Consider the following 17242-nt stretch of genomic DNA (forward strand, 5'->3'; position numbering starts at 1 on the left):
CCAAATCGTATCAAGGTCTCATGCCAAAACAAGCCAAAAGGTATTTTCTTTACCTTTTTCCTCCATGCACCATGATTTCAATGATTGTTTCAGTGTCATTTTAAATGTTTTCTTGTGACATGTACTGACGATAAAAGTCATCTTGACAAAAAAAAAGATTTATACATGAATCAGAAAGTATTTATTTCAATTTTGTACCTTTCCATTTTAATACATTATAATGTATTGACTCAACTGAGATAATATAAACAGTCCATTTTAATAACATGTGTGTGTGTGTCTTTTCCTTGAATGTGGTGGGGTAGGAGCAGGTAATCCCAAAGTGGGAAATTCTGGGTGCTTTCTTGGCATCCATGTGAGCAGAGCACGGCCAAAGGCTTTTCAGAGGCAGCTGGTGACCCCCAGGAGAGAAAGAGATGGGGCAGGGGAAACGAGGGGGTGAGTGGGTGGGCCCTCCAGGTATCCACTGCCTCCCGAGGTACTGACACGGCAGGAAGGAACAGCCACGGAGAGGAGGCTACGCCCTCCTGGCCCCTGAATTCGGGCTGGCGGTCAAAGGTTGGGGTAGGGGCCAGCCAGGGGGAAACCCAAAGCAGATAAGGTGAGGAGAAGCTAGAGAGAAAATTCACTGGTAAAATGGGGCAGGGGGAGAGGGGAGGCAGAAAAAGTTCTGGGTTGCATTTTCTAGATTCAACACTTTCTTCCCCAACACCTTATTCGAGAAGTTCTGCAAATAAATTCCTGGGGCAAGTTGCCTTCAAAGGAAGCCCACTGACAGCCAGCACGAAAGTGTTTGGTTTTGTTTTTAAATTGCTCCTTAGGATACTTTCTTATTGCTTTACTGGGACACACACAAAATGAAATACAGTCACACTCATCCAGGCTCTTTACTGGAGGGTGGGCAGGAAGGTAGGCAGGGTGGGCACAAGAGGAAGCAAGAGAGGGGGAATCTGGAGAAAGAGGCAGGAGGTATCAGCTGCAGCTGCATGGGAGGGTTTTATGGAAAAATTTCCAAGCATATTTGGCAAACCTGGTGGTGATTCCGCAAGCCCCACAGCGTTAATCTCTGCTCTTCTTTGCATGTTGGGATGTAATCCATTTTTAAAAGATGTTATCTGGAAGGAGAGAGAGGAACACTACTTGCAAAGAATCCATCAGCCCTTTCTTCCCAGTAGAAGTTTGGGCCAATGTGAGCTTTCTCTTGGTGCAGGGAGACGGGGGAGAGAGAGAGAGATTGAGATTGTGTCAAGGGAGGGCGGGTATCTCTAAGACTCTGGGAAGAGAGATGGCACATTCTCAACAATCGGTCATTTGATTGATCTCCTTCAACATCCCCCTTTTCTCCATTCCCTTCTCTTTCCTCCTCCCAACCTTCGAACACAACTTTCTACACCTGCCCTCCTCAGGCACCTTCCCTCTGGCCCTACGCACCCTCTGGTATGCACACTTCTAGGAATAGGAAATCAGGGAGGAGAGCTCTGGGGCAGAAGGAGCAAGGAAGCATTCCTGATGGCAAGGCAAACAGCCACAGCAGATGTGGAAGAAGCTACAGTTGCAGCCCAAAAGTTTAGGAGGGAAGTCCTCTTGGGAGACACCTGCAAGTAGGGGTGGCTGAAATCATGAAAGAGTGAGTCCTAGAAGGGAGTGGGGCTTAAAGAGAAAAGAAGACTAAATGAGAAGCTTAGGTGATTGCTAGATTAGACATCTGGAGGAGGAAGAAATGATAGCCAAGGGGGAGAAAATAAAATGTAGGGAAAGCAGAATATGACAAAGAAAACACTTAATGAATGTCAGGCAGTGACAGAGAACAAGGATGGCAAGAACTGGGGAAGGCTTCAGGGTTCAGAACAAAGTTACTGATGACTTTGGAAGGACCCATAACATAACATCCTCATTCTGTGAAGACTATGAAAGTGTTAAGTCTCACCCAGACTTGGGTGCAAAAGGGAATGTTTTGTAAACCTGGTCCCCCACTTGGAGCCACATCTTGGAGTTGGTAGATATTTTTTTACTGCTGGATTTGGCTTCCCCATGTTGAACATTTCAAACAATTTCCCTGTTTCAAACTATCCTTAGTTCCATGAAAAATGGAAGTGGCCCAAAGCAGGATCCTAATATCAATGAATGAAGCTCTTCTCCTGATTGCACTTTATTATTACCTGGGCACGTGGTGTTTATCCCAGTGCACAGTGTCTGGTAAACTGAATGGAGCCCATGCCTTAGGCTCATAACCTAACTGAGACTTCTTCTCTCCCTGAAATCTAATTCCTTCCCCAGCTCAATAAAGTCTTGCAAGTCTGCCACCTGGATACACGCAGAGAGGAAGACAGAAAAAGCACGACAGGCAAACCCACCCCAAAGAGACAACTCTGGCTCAGCCCATTTCTTCTGCTGCTAGAGAGAAAGCCACATTCAAATGTATGACATATGACTTTCACCACACACAGTGACTTTGATCACTAGAAAATGTGGTCCAGTGGGTGTCTTGAAACCTGGACCCCATTAGTTGAGTATATTTTTGTCTGGTGGAGTAATAAGCTGGAGGGCAGGGCACAGGATACTTATAGGGGCAACTTTGCCCTCAAAGTCCCCCCATCCCCCAAGGATGAAAGTGAAACTATCAAGACGTGATCTGCTTGGGGAGGAGAGGTGGCGAATCTCTTGGAGGAGAAAGGCCAAGAGCCCCTTCCTCGTGGCTTTTATTGGGTTGTAATACACAGGAATATAGGCGGTAAGGATCAAACAGTAGATAACATCTGAGGGCTTAGTCTGAGTCAGTGTCTGTCAGGTAAGCGGGTTGCAGAAACTTTGCGAGACATACTCATTTCCTGCTCGGACCCTTGTCAGATGAATGAAAGCACTCTTAGCAAAGCAGGTTTCACAGGACTTTAGGAACTCTTTCTTATACCTGATCACCCCGGATCCCGCTTTAGCCAGCAAGGGGCTGCACCACCTCCCCCATCATAGGTTTTAGGCTTAAGTGGATTAGAATCAGGAATTGCTTCTCCCAGATGGAAATGGGGACTTGGGCTATATCAGAATAGCTGGGAGGTGAGGGCCCATCACTCCCTCTTTGTTGCAGCCCCCCAAGTCCTTCCTTGATGGCCTCCCAAGTGATTGTGTCTGACTTAGGTTGCTCCCCCTCTGAGGGGTCTTACCCATCATAGACTAATTGACCAAGTGCTGGGGGCAGGAGATGAAGCAGAAGCAGCGCTTGCAACCAGAGATAGGCTTTGTCTCCTTAGTGGCTCCCATTCTGGAGGCCACTCACTCAGCCCTAGCCATGGGGGGCAGTTACAGCTCCTGAAACCAAGGAGAGCAGTTCCCAACAAATACTCCTTCTGATCCCCGCCCCAGCCCCCCAATAAGCTGCTAACATATGTAAGATGGTGCTTTTTATAGCCTTGTGATTCATATAGCTGAACTTTCTACAGATAGTTAACTTTTTTAAAATGGTTATGAACAAAAGCCCTAAACAGGCATTTCTCCAAAGAGCATACAGTGGCCCTTACTTATCCACTGGGGATGTTTCAAGGCCCCCCAGGGGATGCTTGAAACTGAGGAGAGTGCTGAACCCTATATATACTATGTTTTCTATACATACATACCTGTGATAAAGTTTAATTGATAACTCAGGCAATTTCATGTATAGAAGATTTGCTTCTCACTGTAGATCCTAGCAGCCTCAGCATATGATTTTTTCTCTTCCCTTATTTAGTTAAGAACTTTCAACTTCTCACTCTTTAAGCACTGTATGGCTTCTTTGGCACATGTGAATTGCCAGCATCACTGCTCTTGCATGTTGGGACCATTGTTAAATAAAATAAGGGTCCCTTGACACTGGCACTGCAGTGCGGAGACAGTCGATCTGATCGCCTCAGTCATGACTGAGTGGCTGCCAGGCAGGGAGCACATGTGGCCGGGAGACACTGGACAAAGTGACAACTCATGTCCCGAATGTACAGATGCAAGATTTCATCATTTCACTCAGAATGGCATGCAACTTGAAACTTACCAGTTTTTTTNAAGGGGCTGCACCACCTCCCCCATCATAGGTTTTAGGCTTAAGTGGATTAGAATCAGGAATTGCTTCTCCCAGATGGAAATGGGGACTTGGGCTATATCAGAATAGCTGGGAGGTGAGGGCCCATCACTCCCTCTTTGTTGCAGCCCCCCAAGTCCTTCCTTGATGGCCTCCCAAGTGATTGTGTCTGACTTAGGTTGCTCCCCCTCTGAGGGGTCTTACCCATCATAGACTAATTGACCAAGTGCTGGGGGCAGGAGATGAAGCAGAAGCAGCACTTGCAACCAGAGATAGGCTTTGTCTCCTTAGTGGCTCCCATTCTGGAGGCCACTCACTCAGCCCTAGCCATGGGGGGCAGTTACAGCTCCTGAAACCAAGGAGAGCAGTTCCCAACAAATACTCCTTCTGATCCCCGCCCCAGCCCCCCAATAAGCTGCTAACATATGTAAGATGGTGCTTTTTATAGCCTTGTGATTCATATAGCTGAACTTTCTACAGATAGTTAACTTTTTTAAAATGGTTATGAACAAAAGCCCTAAACAGGCATTTCTCCAAAGAGCATACAGTGGTCCTTACTTATCTATCCACTGGGGATGTTTCAAGGCCCCCCAGGGGATGCTTGAAACTGAGGAGAGCACTGAACCCTATATACACTATGTTTTCTATACATACATACCTGTGATAAAGTTTAATTGATAACTCAGGCAATTTCATGTATAGAAGATTTGCTTCTCACTGTAGATCCTAGCAGCCTCAGCATATGATTTTTTCTCTTCCCTTATTTAGTTAAGAACTTTCAACTTCTCCCTCTTTAAGCACTGTATGGCTTCTTTGGCACATGTGAATTGCCAGCATCACTGCTCTTGCATGTTGGGACCATTGTTAAATAAAATAAGGGTCCCTTGACACTGGCACTGCAGTGCTGAGACAGTCGATCTGATCGCCTCAGTCATGACTGAGTGGCTGCCAGGCAGGGAGCACATGTGGCCGGGAGACACTGGACAAAGTGACAACTCATGTCCCGAATGTACAGATGCAAGATTTCATCATTTCACTCAGAATGGCATGCAACTTAAAACTTACCAGTTTTTTTCCTGGAATTTTCCACTTAATATTTTCAGACCACAGTTGGCCATGGATGAGTGACACTAGGGAAGTGAAGCCAAGCATGAGAGGGACCATTGTATACAGATGGCAAATAAACACATGAAAAGGTGCCCAACATCATTAGCCATCAGGGAAATGCATAGCATAGCAACAAGACCATGCATGCATTATGGGAGGGAAAATGAAATGGTACAGCTACTCTAGAAAACACTTCTTTAGTTTCTTATAAATCTAAAATGCACTTATCTAATGACTCAGCAATTCCACTCTTGGACATTTATCCCAAGGAAATGGATATTTATGTTCCCACAAAAACCTATACAAGAATGTGTAGTAACAGTCAAAAAATGGAAACAGCACAGATAGCCTTCAACGGATGAATGGTTAAACAGTGACACTACTCAGCCATGAAGAAAGGTACAGACTGTCCATGGGTGCAACAACTTGGATGAGTCTTCAAAAACCAAGGCTGTACATGGCTGGCCTGTCTGCAAATATCGCAGTTGTCCTTTTAGTGAGAAGGGAATTTCTAAGCCGTAATATGAACTTCTTCAGCGCTCCCCTCTTAGATATCTAGAAATGTCTATGGGGTTGTGTCATAAACCAGTGCCAGGCTGGGCTGCTTGGGCAGAGGTAGGAACGGGGTCATGGTGCAGAGAGCCTCAGCCAGGAGAGAGAGTCAAGAGATTGGGGGCCAGAAACCCAAAGAAAGTCAAACTAGGACCAAGAAGTGGATGCTTGGAGGCCAAAGGCTCCTAAAAGACACAAATTCAGATGTTGAAGCTGGAAAGTCGGAGAAAATCACAGCTGAGGGGAGTCTGGAGTCACACGTACTCTTGGCTGCCACAAACGAGCAGCGTGTGTTGGGAGCCAGGGCATCTTCAGGGGCCCCAACCACAGTCAGCTGGTTCCCCGTTCATATGTTTCTGCCTCAGTCAGGTGCATGCTAAAAATGTCAAGGGTTTTCTGACATGTGGACAGGTTTCTGTCATCTGTACCTATAGCAGATCTCCAGCAAGTCCTGGATTGAGTGGATGAGATGGAGTTAAACTTCAGGCCAGATACTTAATGTCTGGTCCACATATAGACAATACTTTAAAAGGGAGCATGCATGCTCCTTTTAACATATTAATGAATAGAGTATATATATATTTAAAATATTCTGATATAATAAAGAAGTACCATATTATTATGACTTTAAAGTTTTGATAATATAGAAATATATATTGCAGAAAACAAAGTCTTTTATAATTTCTTTCCCCAATACTCTGAAAGTGCCAGTATTCGCAATTTGGAATATAGTCTTCCTAAGTTTTCCCATACATATATATGTATGCTAACTGCATACATATATATGAGGTCTGTCCAGATGGTAACCTGCCATGTAATATGAAAAATGGAGACATTTATTGAAGAAGATACAAGATACAAGAAACATGTACACAGGACAATGACACCTCAGTCCCCTTCAAAGTAGGCATCTTGGGACCTCACACAGTTCTCTCAGTCGCCATCATCTGTTCTGTTGTATTTTCCTGAATCTCTTTGATGGTCTGAAATCTCTGTCCTTTCAAAGGCGATTTTAGTTTGGGGAAAAGTGGAAGTCTCAGGGCACCAAATCTGGGCTGTAGAGGAACTAAATTACTTGGGTGACTTGATGTTTTGCCAAAAAACTCCGCACAAGATGTGATGCGTAAGTGGGCGTATTGTCAGGATGAAGCCTCCAATCACCAGTTGCCCGTAGCTGCAGCGTTCTGAATCATCAGAATAGTTTCTGCAGAGGAATGTTCAAGCTTAACACAAAATTTGGTGCAGATTCATTGCTCTGCTTGCTCAGTCATTTTGAATGGGACAGCCACACAGTACACATGCTCACCCAACGCCATCTACTACCCCCACTGACTAGTACAGTGGAGTCATCATTGTTCACACATGGGCATTCCAATCACTCTCCTTGGCTGCCAGGTTACACTGATGTTGTGCAAACTGTTCTCATTGTATTAACAATGGCTGAACTTTTCCCAGACAGACCTGATATATGTAGACTGTTATATATATTTATTTTATTTTTAAAAGTGGGATTTAAAAATGGGACACCTACGGTTTTGCAAATGGTATTATTTTCTTAATAATGTCTCTCATAACAAATTTTTTTAAAGGGACTAAATGTGAGTGAACCATGTATAAGTCAAAAAAACATCCTAAAGGACTTAGAGAGATTTCCTGAAAATATCCCTCGATGTGGGTGTCTGTACTCCATGATCACGGCCTCCTCTTCACTACCTCTTCAATCAGCAGTGACCCAAGCTGGTGGCTCCCTAGGTCTGCAGTTGTGAAATGTTCTATGTCCAAGGACAGCCCCCCTGCTCCAGGAATCTCTGTCCTGGACAGATCAAGATGATGGCCATAGTGCAGTTAAAAAACAAAACCAAGTGCACCCAAATAGACACGACCATTGTTTTGCGTTCCTTCTCCATGCCAGGCATGGTCCTAAAATACTTTAGGCTTTCTTTTAGAACATTCATGAAATGGCTTCCTTTAACCAGCATCCCGACCCTCTGAAGCAGGTACCATGATTATCCTTCTCGGGCAGGTGCGGAAAGTGAGGCGTAGAACATTTGGTAACCTGCCCAAGGTCAGCAACTGGTAAGCGGCAGAAGCGGATGAAAGCAGGACATGAAGAATTCGGATTGAGCAAATTGGGCCTCGGGAGCTGCCCATAATTCCCAGGACGAAAGGGAGTGGCCACGCACAGCTGTACAGCCCCAGAGCTATTGCACTCTGTGTCCCCATGTTTTTCCGCTTAATCCTCACAGCAGTCCCCTGGGATAGCAGGGAGGGGCCATAACTTGCAGGTGTCGGGGCCAGCTGCGAACTCCCTACCTGTGGCGCTCACTGCACCAAGGAAGACCACCACAGGGAGGGGAGGCCTCATCGCCACAGCTCCATGGGCTGTGGACTGCTTACCCAGAGAGCAGCAGAAGCAGGAAAGAAGATTCTAGAGGGGTTAGGGAGAGCCCACAGTGAAGGTTGGGAAACCTCCCTAGGGGATAACTGAATGTCCACTCATGACCGCCGAGGTAGAGTCCCTGTGTGAGGTGGTGTTTTCCCACTCTCAGGACGGGGGTCCTCAGCCAGCAGCTCCAGTCTCTCAAGTGCTGACTAAGTCAGCCACCACCCCATCCTCCTTTCATCACCCCAGCTCCCACCCAGTTCTCCTTCATTCCCTTTGCAGGCCCTTCCCTGCCCGCACTTCCATCTACCCTTCCCTCTACCACCTTCCGCCATGAAAACATCTCCAGGTATAAGAAACTAAAGTGTCACCACCTTGCTCAAAAGCTAGAGGAGGCTAATAATCTAAGGCAGTAAAGCAGTTACAAGGCAGTGAAGAAACTGGATATTTTTCTTTGACGTCATTATGTGAATTCAATATCCAGATGTGATTTTCCACTGGCCTGTAGAGATTTCATGAAAGCCTGAAGTCATACCATTCAGCCAGGCAGTACAAACAGAGGCGGAATCTCGGACCAGACCCACTGTGGGGAAACCAGAGGCATTTCTGTACTGCAGCTGATAGAGAGCAGCTCTGTGCACTGCTCTTGGCCAGGTTTTGTCTTCCTGTTTGAGCTTCTGTCACAGGAAAGACTATCACAGGAGGCCTGGAAGATGAGAGTCCTGAGTTGGTGTTAACTGGGCATGTCAACTCAAAAAAAAAGTTATCACCAATACATCCTTCTGACTCAGAGACATCAGCAACAGGAACCAGGTCAAGTTTAAAGAAGGTTGAGGGGAAGTGACCTAGAAAAACCCGATACTTTCCCCCCAGGGAGAGGGTAAATAAATATCAGCAAGACATCTTACCGAGCATGCATGTCTAGGGTGTGGGATCTCGGAGCGGGCAGGTGCTTCTCAGCTTGTGCTCCTGGTGGGGCCTGACAAAGGCTTCCATGAGGAGTGCAGGGAGATGCCCCAGGGAGTGAAGAGCCTTCCCCTCTCTCAGGAACAGCAACTAGGTTGGCACATTTGGGGAGTTTATCATGGACACAGGTTCCCCGAGAACGGGCAAAAGCAGACTCCAAGGGTCATGTCCCTCCTCCTTAGGCCTATTAGAAAACTATCCTCAAAGGGAAGCAGCGGAGGGTGTAACAGAGGCCAACAGCAAATATCCACAGCAGGATTAGCTTTAAATAAATGAGAAAGCAAAGCTCTCCTTTCCCCTCAGCCTGCTCCCAGGTTCCCCACCCCCAACCACCACACTATACACAATTCTACTGAAATTCAAAACACACTTTCCAATGTTCACTGTTGTTTCTGGTGGCGGTGATGGTTTTTTCCCCCTACTTTATGTCATCTCAGGTTTATCTATCTTCACTAGTGAAAACTTCATTTGGTGGTAAAACCTGATTTGTGGGCTTAAAGCTTTCATGTTTCTAACTTGTGAGTTACTGTGCAGGACAATTTTACTTTGTATAGACTGGACTTCTGTAGATACACACAGCTGGTGCACAAATGGTAGAAAATTGGAAACATTCAGGAAGTATTAGGAACATCTGCTTCTGGTCATGATGGAATAATGGATTTGCCCATCCATCTTAAGTATGTATGGACAGAATATAGAAAACGGTGGTTTTCCGACATTTAGCAGTAGGCCATGAAGAACGGTGACCCCCTGAGAGGTGGGGTGTAAATGAGATGAACTCTCTTATTGTCTTTTTCCTTCCTGGAGAGTTTCTAGGCAGGGAGAGGGGCAGCACCGGGAGGAGGAGTGTGAATAGAACCCAGAGGTCTCCATCAGTGCAGAAGACCAAGATAAATGTAGCTAGGACCTGCAGACCTGCGACTCAGGCAGAAGAGAACTACAGTGAGGGAGCCCCCCACTCCCACACACTGGGATTGCTGAGCAAGGGACACGTGTACAGAAACTGTTGGGAAAGAACCACCTGAGGAAGACAGAAAAAAACCCATCAGAGCTTACATGCAGGGCCAAGAATAATTTGTGTCACCTGGCCAGTGTGGCTCAGTTGTTGGAGCACCATCCTGTGCACTAAAAGGATGAGGGTTCGATTCCCGATCAGGGTGCATACCTAGGTGACAGGTTTGGTCCCAAGTGGGGGTAACCAATCAATGTTTCTCTCTCTCCCTCCCCCACCCCCGCCTCTCTCTCTGGATCAGTAAATACAGGAGCGGAAACATTGGAAACACACTTTCCAATGTTCACTGTTGTGAACAATGTTGTGAACATTCCAGCACAAATAATATTCCTTTTTAATTACAAAATCATAAGCATGTAATTCTGTAACATAACAGCATCACACTCAAGCACACCATATGACATTTTAGGTGAAATGTTCAAATTAAAACTATAAATTATTACACCCATATTATCACTGTATTAACCACACTCAAGCAGGCATTACTTCTGCCGGACCCTGTGTGTGTGTGTGTGTGTGTGTGTGTGTGTGTATTTTTTAAAAGAATAACNATTCCAGCACAAATAATATTCCTTTTTAATTACAAAATCATAAGCATGTAATTCTGTAACATAACAGCATCACACTCAAGCACACCATATGACATTTTAGGTGAAATGTTCAAATTAAAACTATAAATTATTATACCCATATTATCACTGTATTAACCACACTCAAGCAGGCATTACTTCTGCTGGACCCTGTGTGTGTGTGTGTGTGTGTGTGTGTGTATTTTTTAAAGAATAACTGGTGTCTCCTGAGCAGAAAGAGCTTCAAATGCGTGGAGCGCCACGCAGAACACTCCGTGGAGTGCCACCTCAGTAGTGGGAGCAGATCGTACCTAAACTAAAACACTGTTGAGGGCCCACCTGACAACAAAGCTTAAAAGAAAGTCCTGAAAAGATCGAATTGTTCCCAAGGGACTTAACTGGCTCCCAGAGCAAAATATTTAAAGGATTAAAAAAGCCCCAGCACCCAACGGTGTAACACAGAATGTCTGGCGTGGCATAAACAGTCCCCCAGGTGTGTAAAGAAGTAGGAACATGTGAGCCAAAATCAAGGGGAGCATTTTAAAAGCATTAGGAAGACTTAAAAATAACCATAACCTTACCAATCAGAATGACGTTAGTGATAAAATGTATTTTTTATTCAGTACATTTTAAAAAATTTCTTCACTGATTTTTAATGAAATGAAATCAACGCACTTACATTATAAAGCTTCAAATCCACAGTAGCGTAAAAACAGAATCTTTAGAAACTTCTCCGTACTCCCCTCATCCAGTTCTCCGCAGAATTCAAAATTGCTAATATTTCCTTGTTTAGCCCTGACTGGTGTGGCTCAGTTGGTTGGCATGGTCACGCAAAGCAAAAAGCTGCCAGTTCGATTCCTGGTGGGGCTACAAGCCTGGGTTGCGGGTTCAGTTCCCAGATGGGTCGTGTGCGAGAGGCAACTGATTGATGTTTCTCTCTCACATCAATGTTTCTCTTCCTCTCTTTCTCGCTCATGGCCCCCTCTCTCTTAAGCTTTCTCTTATGTTTCCACTTACACATTTCTTTATTGAATTCTTCCCTTAAAAAAAAAACCCCACCGATTTATCTGTTTTTCTGTCATGTTAAATTCAAATGCACGCAGCAGACTCTGTCCTTCACTGGGGTGTTCGTTTACCTTAAACTTTGCCCAGAGAGTGTCCACGAGGGGTTTACTGACTAATTTTTTCTCCAGATGTTTTTCCTCATTTTCTGTTTTTCCTTCTTTTTTCACCTCCCCTCATTCCTCTTCATTTGTCTCTTATATCCTTTTTTTCTTCACCTCCTTCTCTCCACTCATTATTTTTCCTTATTTCATCCTCACTACGATTTGTATTTGATTGCTCTGGACGTTGACCACAAAGCAAAGCTGATTGTTTCTGTGTTACAAGATTATGTAGATGGCAAAACTGCTGAAACGCCTGATTGGTAGAAAGACCATCAGATTCCAAGACAGACCACAGGGCTTTCACTTGCTACTGCTCTAAGGAGCTTGACACCTCTGCTACTTCTTATTCCATACATTTTTTAAAAATTACATCAATTATAGATAATCAAAAGTAGGTACAACTTGATACTCTGATTTTCTGCCTTTACAATCTTAAGCACCTTCCCACGTGCTTTATTCCACTTTTTTGGTTATGAGAACCAATGCTCACTTGAGTTACCTCAAATAATAGGAAGTGGATTGGAAGGAGACCACCAGCGATAAGGAAGTAGGAATCTCAGCTAAGATCACAGGGGAAAGAAACAAAAGACCGGCCCTTCTGGGAAGCAGAGGGTTGAGGCTGCGGTCAGGGATGGAAGCAAGTTCACTCAGATCCAGGCAGGAGCGCCCCAGCAGGAGCTGTCAGTACTCCCTCCCATGCCCCACCTTAAGAAGACCCACCACCCACTCCCTCACTAGTCCTTCTCTTAGCGCACGGTCTCAATTGCCGACTAGTAGTCCTCGGTAGGAACACACGGGGTTGTGCATCCGTTTGCCAGCTGGCGATCACCAGGGCTGCTTCCAGTTTTTGGCTACAGTGAATAAAGCTGCTATGAAGTGTACACAGATTTTTGTTCAAATCTGGTTTCTTTTTTCTCTTTGGTAAAAATACCCAGGAGTGAGACTCCTGGGTCATGTGTAGGTTTATTTTTACTTTTATTTTCAATAAAAAATGGATATAAAAATTTAAAAGAACCCTCCAGACACTGGTGTTATACTTTTACTTCTCTTTCTCCAGGGAGAGGGATTGGTAACAACGTTCCAAGGGAATTCCTTCTCTCTCTGCCACCTCTCTCTCTCCTGCCTCTCCCTCACCCTCAAAGTGGGACAATCACAATCACAACTTTGAAAACATACTTTACATACCCCTCTCTGCTAACTGGTTACTTCTCTCTCCTTCCTAGCTCAAATTGCCCAGAGGCAGAATCTGACCAGTGAAGCTGATCACGTCGTCCCAGGCTTGCCCAGCCTTCCACACTGGCACACATCAGTGTCCGTGGGCTGCCATGGACTGGCTGCACACCTCATCCAGTCATCTGTGGCCTGGCAAAGAGGTTCGCATGGTAGAGATGGGACTTCTGCATATGAGGTGGCTCGGGGCTGGCACTCTTGGCCAAGACTGTGAGCTGAGCAGTTTCCCATACAAGGGATGGTAGATGAGGCTGGTGTCCCGACATATAACTACACTAGGATGCACTTAGTAATTCCCTTGCTGTCGGATACAGGTTGTATTCAACTTTTCATCTCACATCTTAGGCTGCAAAAGACACTTTGGAACATGAATATTTGTATAAAATTGATAACATTTCCTTAGACCCCCTAGCAGTCGTACTACTGATTATGAATATGTGACATAAGTGATTTTCAAACTTCAGCATGCATCAGCATTGCTTGCGGGGCTCAGTGAAACACAGAGCTGCGACCCATCCCTAGAGTATCGGATTCAGTAGGTCTAGCGTGGGGCCTGAGTGTTGCATTCCTACCAAATTTCTAGGTGAGGCTGACATTGGAAGAGGGATTTCTCTCCTTCCAATGCTTCCATAGCAATTTGTGCCTCTTTAGAACATTTAACACAATCTACCTTGTGTTAAGGTAAGATTTAGAATTAGGATGGGATGTATTCATTTCCCCCCACCCCCAGAACAGGAGCTCTGAGAAGTAGCTTCTGTTTCATTTACCTTTTCATTCAAGTGCTAAGCAGGGAAAGTGTTTTGTTTTGTTTTGTTTTGTTTAAAGCATGTTATGTAATGTCACCTAATTTCCTTGTTAGTCTCTACTTCATTGTATTAATGCTTCTCCATGTTCCCTCATCTTTACTATTTGCAGACACTGAAAAGTTGTTGCCACTCCAATTTGCTTCACTTTGTAAGGCATAGCTGCCATTTTTTCACCTCTGGATTTTATACTTTGTCTTGTCATCAACTACTCTTGATCTAAATTGTCCTTGGGTTGGATGAAGATGGAAGGAGGTGGTTGGGGAAGATAGGATGGACTGACCTAATTTAAACAGTGACACAAAGACTTCAGTCTGGATCATAAGATTAATTTTACCACTAGCAAGTTTGAAATCAAAACCAGAATGAGATGTTTGTGAGAGGTCTTAGAAAGTAATAAAACCTCCTCTAACATGTGGAATTATTAATGTGAAAACCTAGGAAAGGAAAACACTTAAAAACTAACTTTCCCAACCTTATTTCCATCATAGTCCAATGACAAAAATTAGATATTCAGATAAAAATGAAGAGACTAAAAATATGTAAACTTAGAACATTTAGGCTGAAGTTAGGCAAGCCCCTCATGAATCTATCACAGACGCCAGAAGGCCCTTTTGACTCAGATTTGAGGCATTTTCACTCCCCACGGTAATGGAGTAAGCGAGTTTGAGTGAACTGGCCCTCACGCCAACACCTTTAGATGAGACTCTTTCACTCTGGTTTATTTCACCTGAATTGACAACCTTGTTCTTCAACGTATCTTATCTAAAACAGAATCCACAGCCCATTTTCAAGATTTTTGTTTGGCATAAGGTCAACGTCCCCAGGAAAGTACTTGTTTGCGATTATGTATATGAAATGCTTACCATTAGTCCTGTTGATGACATTTTCCCAGCCACCCCTGGTAGAATGAAGCTTGCCTTCTAGAGGATTCCTCCAGAAAAGGCTTATGAGTGTAGCAGTCTTTGAGTTCTGGCACATTCAGAACGGGTTTGCTGTGGACCTGCTGGTTGCAGAACAGCTTGGCTGGAAATAAAATTCTTGAGTCATATTTTCTTTCCTTCAGTTTTTTAAAAATAGTAATACACAGGTGCCTTTCTTTCTACATTGGTATTGAAAAGTTTGATATTGACCTGATAATTTTTTGCCATTCATTCATTCACATTTTATTATTTTACCTGTGAATTTTCTCTTTGATAGTCTGATAATTGTACTAGAAGATACGTCTTGTATTTGAGCATCGTAGGTCAATTTTCCCAGGTGAGCCAGATGAGACTTATTAATATATAATATAATAATCATATCAATTATTAATATATTATAATTAATATATTAATATTGATATATTGATTATTAACATATTAATATAATAAGATGTATATATCTTCTTTTATTTCTGGAAAGTTTTCTTGACTTATACTTTTAAATGTTTTGTTTGTTTTGTTTTTCTTCTTCAGGGACTACAATTATATATATATATTTATATATTCCTCTTTACCTCTATATTTATATATAAATATATATTTATATATATTCCTCTTTGCCTCTCTTCCATTTCAACCACTTTCTGACACTTTTTTACTTCTTTTATTTTCATTTCCTTGGTTGTTCTCTTGGCTTTATTTACTATCTCTTATTAAATTTTCATTTTGGGCACCTTTCAATTTAGTCCTCATTTCTGATATGGTTTTGCCTTTTTCCTCCTATCTCTTTCTTATGTTAGATCGACTCCTATTTCATTTTTCCTGCTTTTTGTTCATGTCTGTTAAGGCCAGATCCCTGATTCGAGTGTTCTTTTCCCACCACATCATCTCCCTTTAATGCTCACATCACCCACTGATGCCTCAGCGATCGTCCTTTTTTCATAGATTCAAACACTGATGTCAAAAGAGGTGAAATGCCTTGCTCAAAGTCACAGTCCAAGCTGGTAGTGGAATTTAGGCTTTATTACGTTTTCTGACTGCTTTTTTCCCTCCACGCTGTAATCAAACTGGTGCCTTTTAGGAATGAGCTAAATGGCAAGATTCAGCTCTATGTCTTTCATAGATAAAATTTTAGTGTTATATCTGAAATATAATATAAAAATGCCGCATGTGAGAATTCCTTTTTATGATTGCACATAATGTGTAACTAGCTTTTATAATTATGTGTATAGAGAAAAATAGAGATAGATACTGAGAAATAGATTGAAATTCACCAGAGATACAGAAAAGAAGTAGCAATTATCCATCCCTGCTATTGATCTTTACTCTCTTGAAGGCAGGTGACTAGCTCAGATGACTTATCCGAGTACTTTCTTGGTTCAGTTCTTTGAAGTATTTTGAAAGCATATGTCACTGTCACAAGGTGTGTTCTTCAGAAAGCATTTTCTTGAGCAGGAAAAAGTATTTTTAACCCTGAGTTAATGCATACTTTGATTGCCTGCTATGTAAAATAAGGTCTGTGGATCATGAGCACCCACATCCCTGAAAGTTTGTTAGAAATGCAGAATCTCTGGCCCCATTCCAGATCCACTGAACTAGAAACTATGTTTTAACAATATCCCCAGGTGATTCACACACACATTATAGGTTGAGGGGCCCTGATCTAAGAGGATCTGCCAATAGAGTGTGGAGTAAAACTGAATGTCTTGTATTGAATCACCTTCTCTTTAAAAGTGCAATATCCACTCCCAGATGATAACTTTAAAATATAAAATATAGACTATGTAATTTTTAAAGATTTTCTTTATCTTTAGAAGGGAAGGGAAGGAGAGAGGGAGAGAAATATCAATGTATGGTTGCCTCTCATGTGTCCCCTGCTGGGAACTGGCCTGCAACCCAGGCATGTGCCCTAACTTGGAATCAAACTACAATCCTTTGGTTCACAGGCCCGTGCTCAATGCACTGAGCTACACCAGCCAGGGCAGGTTCTGTAATTTTTTTAAACCCCAAACAGTATTTTTTTCAGTCCATGATCCTCATAGATGTTTCATAGACACAAGGGATGCTGGAGTGGGGCATAGAAACCATGAGTCTAAACTGCATTCGCCCAAATGCAGAATCCCTCCTAACCTACAACATTCCTTTGTGGCCTCTGACTGAACATTTCCAAGAAAGAAAGCTCACCAAGTCACAAGACATTATCATTCTTTTCTGTTCACTGTCACACTCAACGTCCTAGTTTAGTTTTATCACCTGGACCATGGCGACAGTGTTGTAAACTTCTGCCTCGAACTCTCTGACCATCCCAGAGACAAAATTATCTTCCTGAAATCATATACCAACATATGTGGTACTTGAAAAAAAGGCTGACTTCCTGATCAATGCGCAATTGTCCATTCTATAAACCACCTTTCACTTCCTCTGGTCTAATCAAACCAATTAGCCAATTATCCTAAGATTCCCCTTTTGTGCCAGCCCCACTCCCCACT

Source organism: Sturnira hondurensis, unplaced genomic scaffold (genome assembly GCF_014824575.4).
Source record: "Sturnira hondurensis isolate 20B ecotype Veracruz unplaced genomic scaffold, ASM1482457v3 Scaffold0003693, whole genome shotgun sequence".
Lineage (NCBI taxonomy): Eukaryota > Metazoa > Chordata > Mammalia > Chiroptera > Phyllostomidae > Sturnira > Sturnira hondurensis.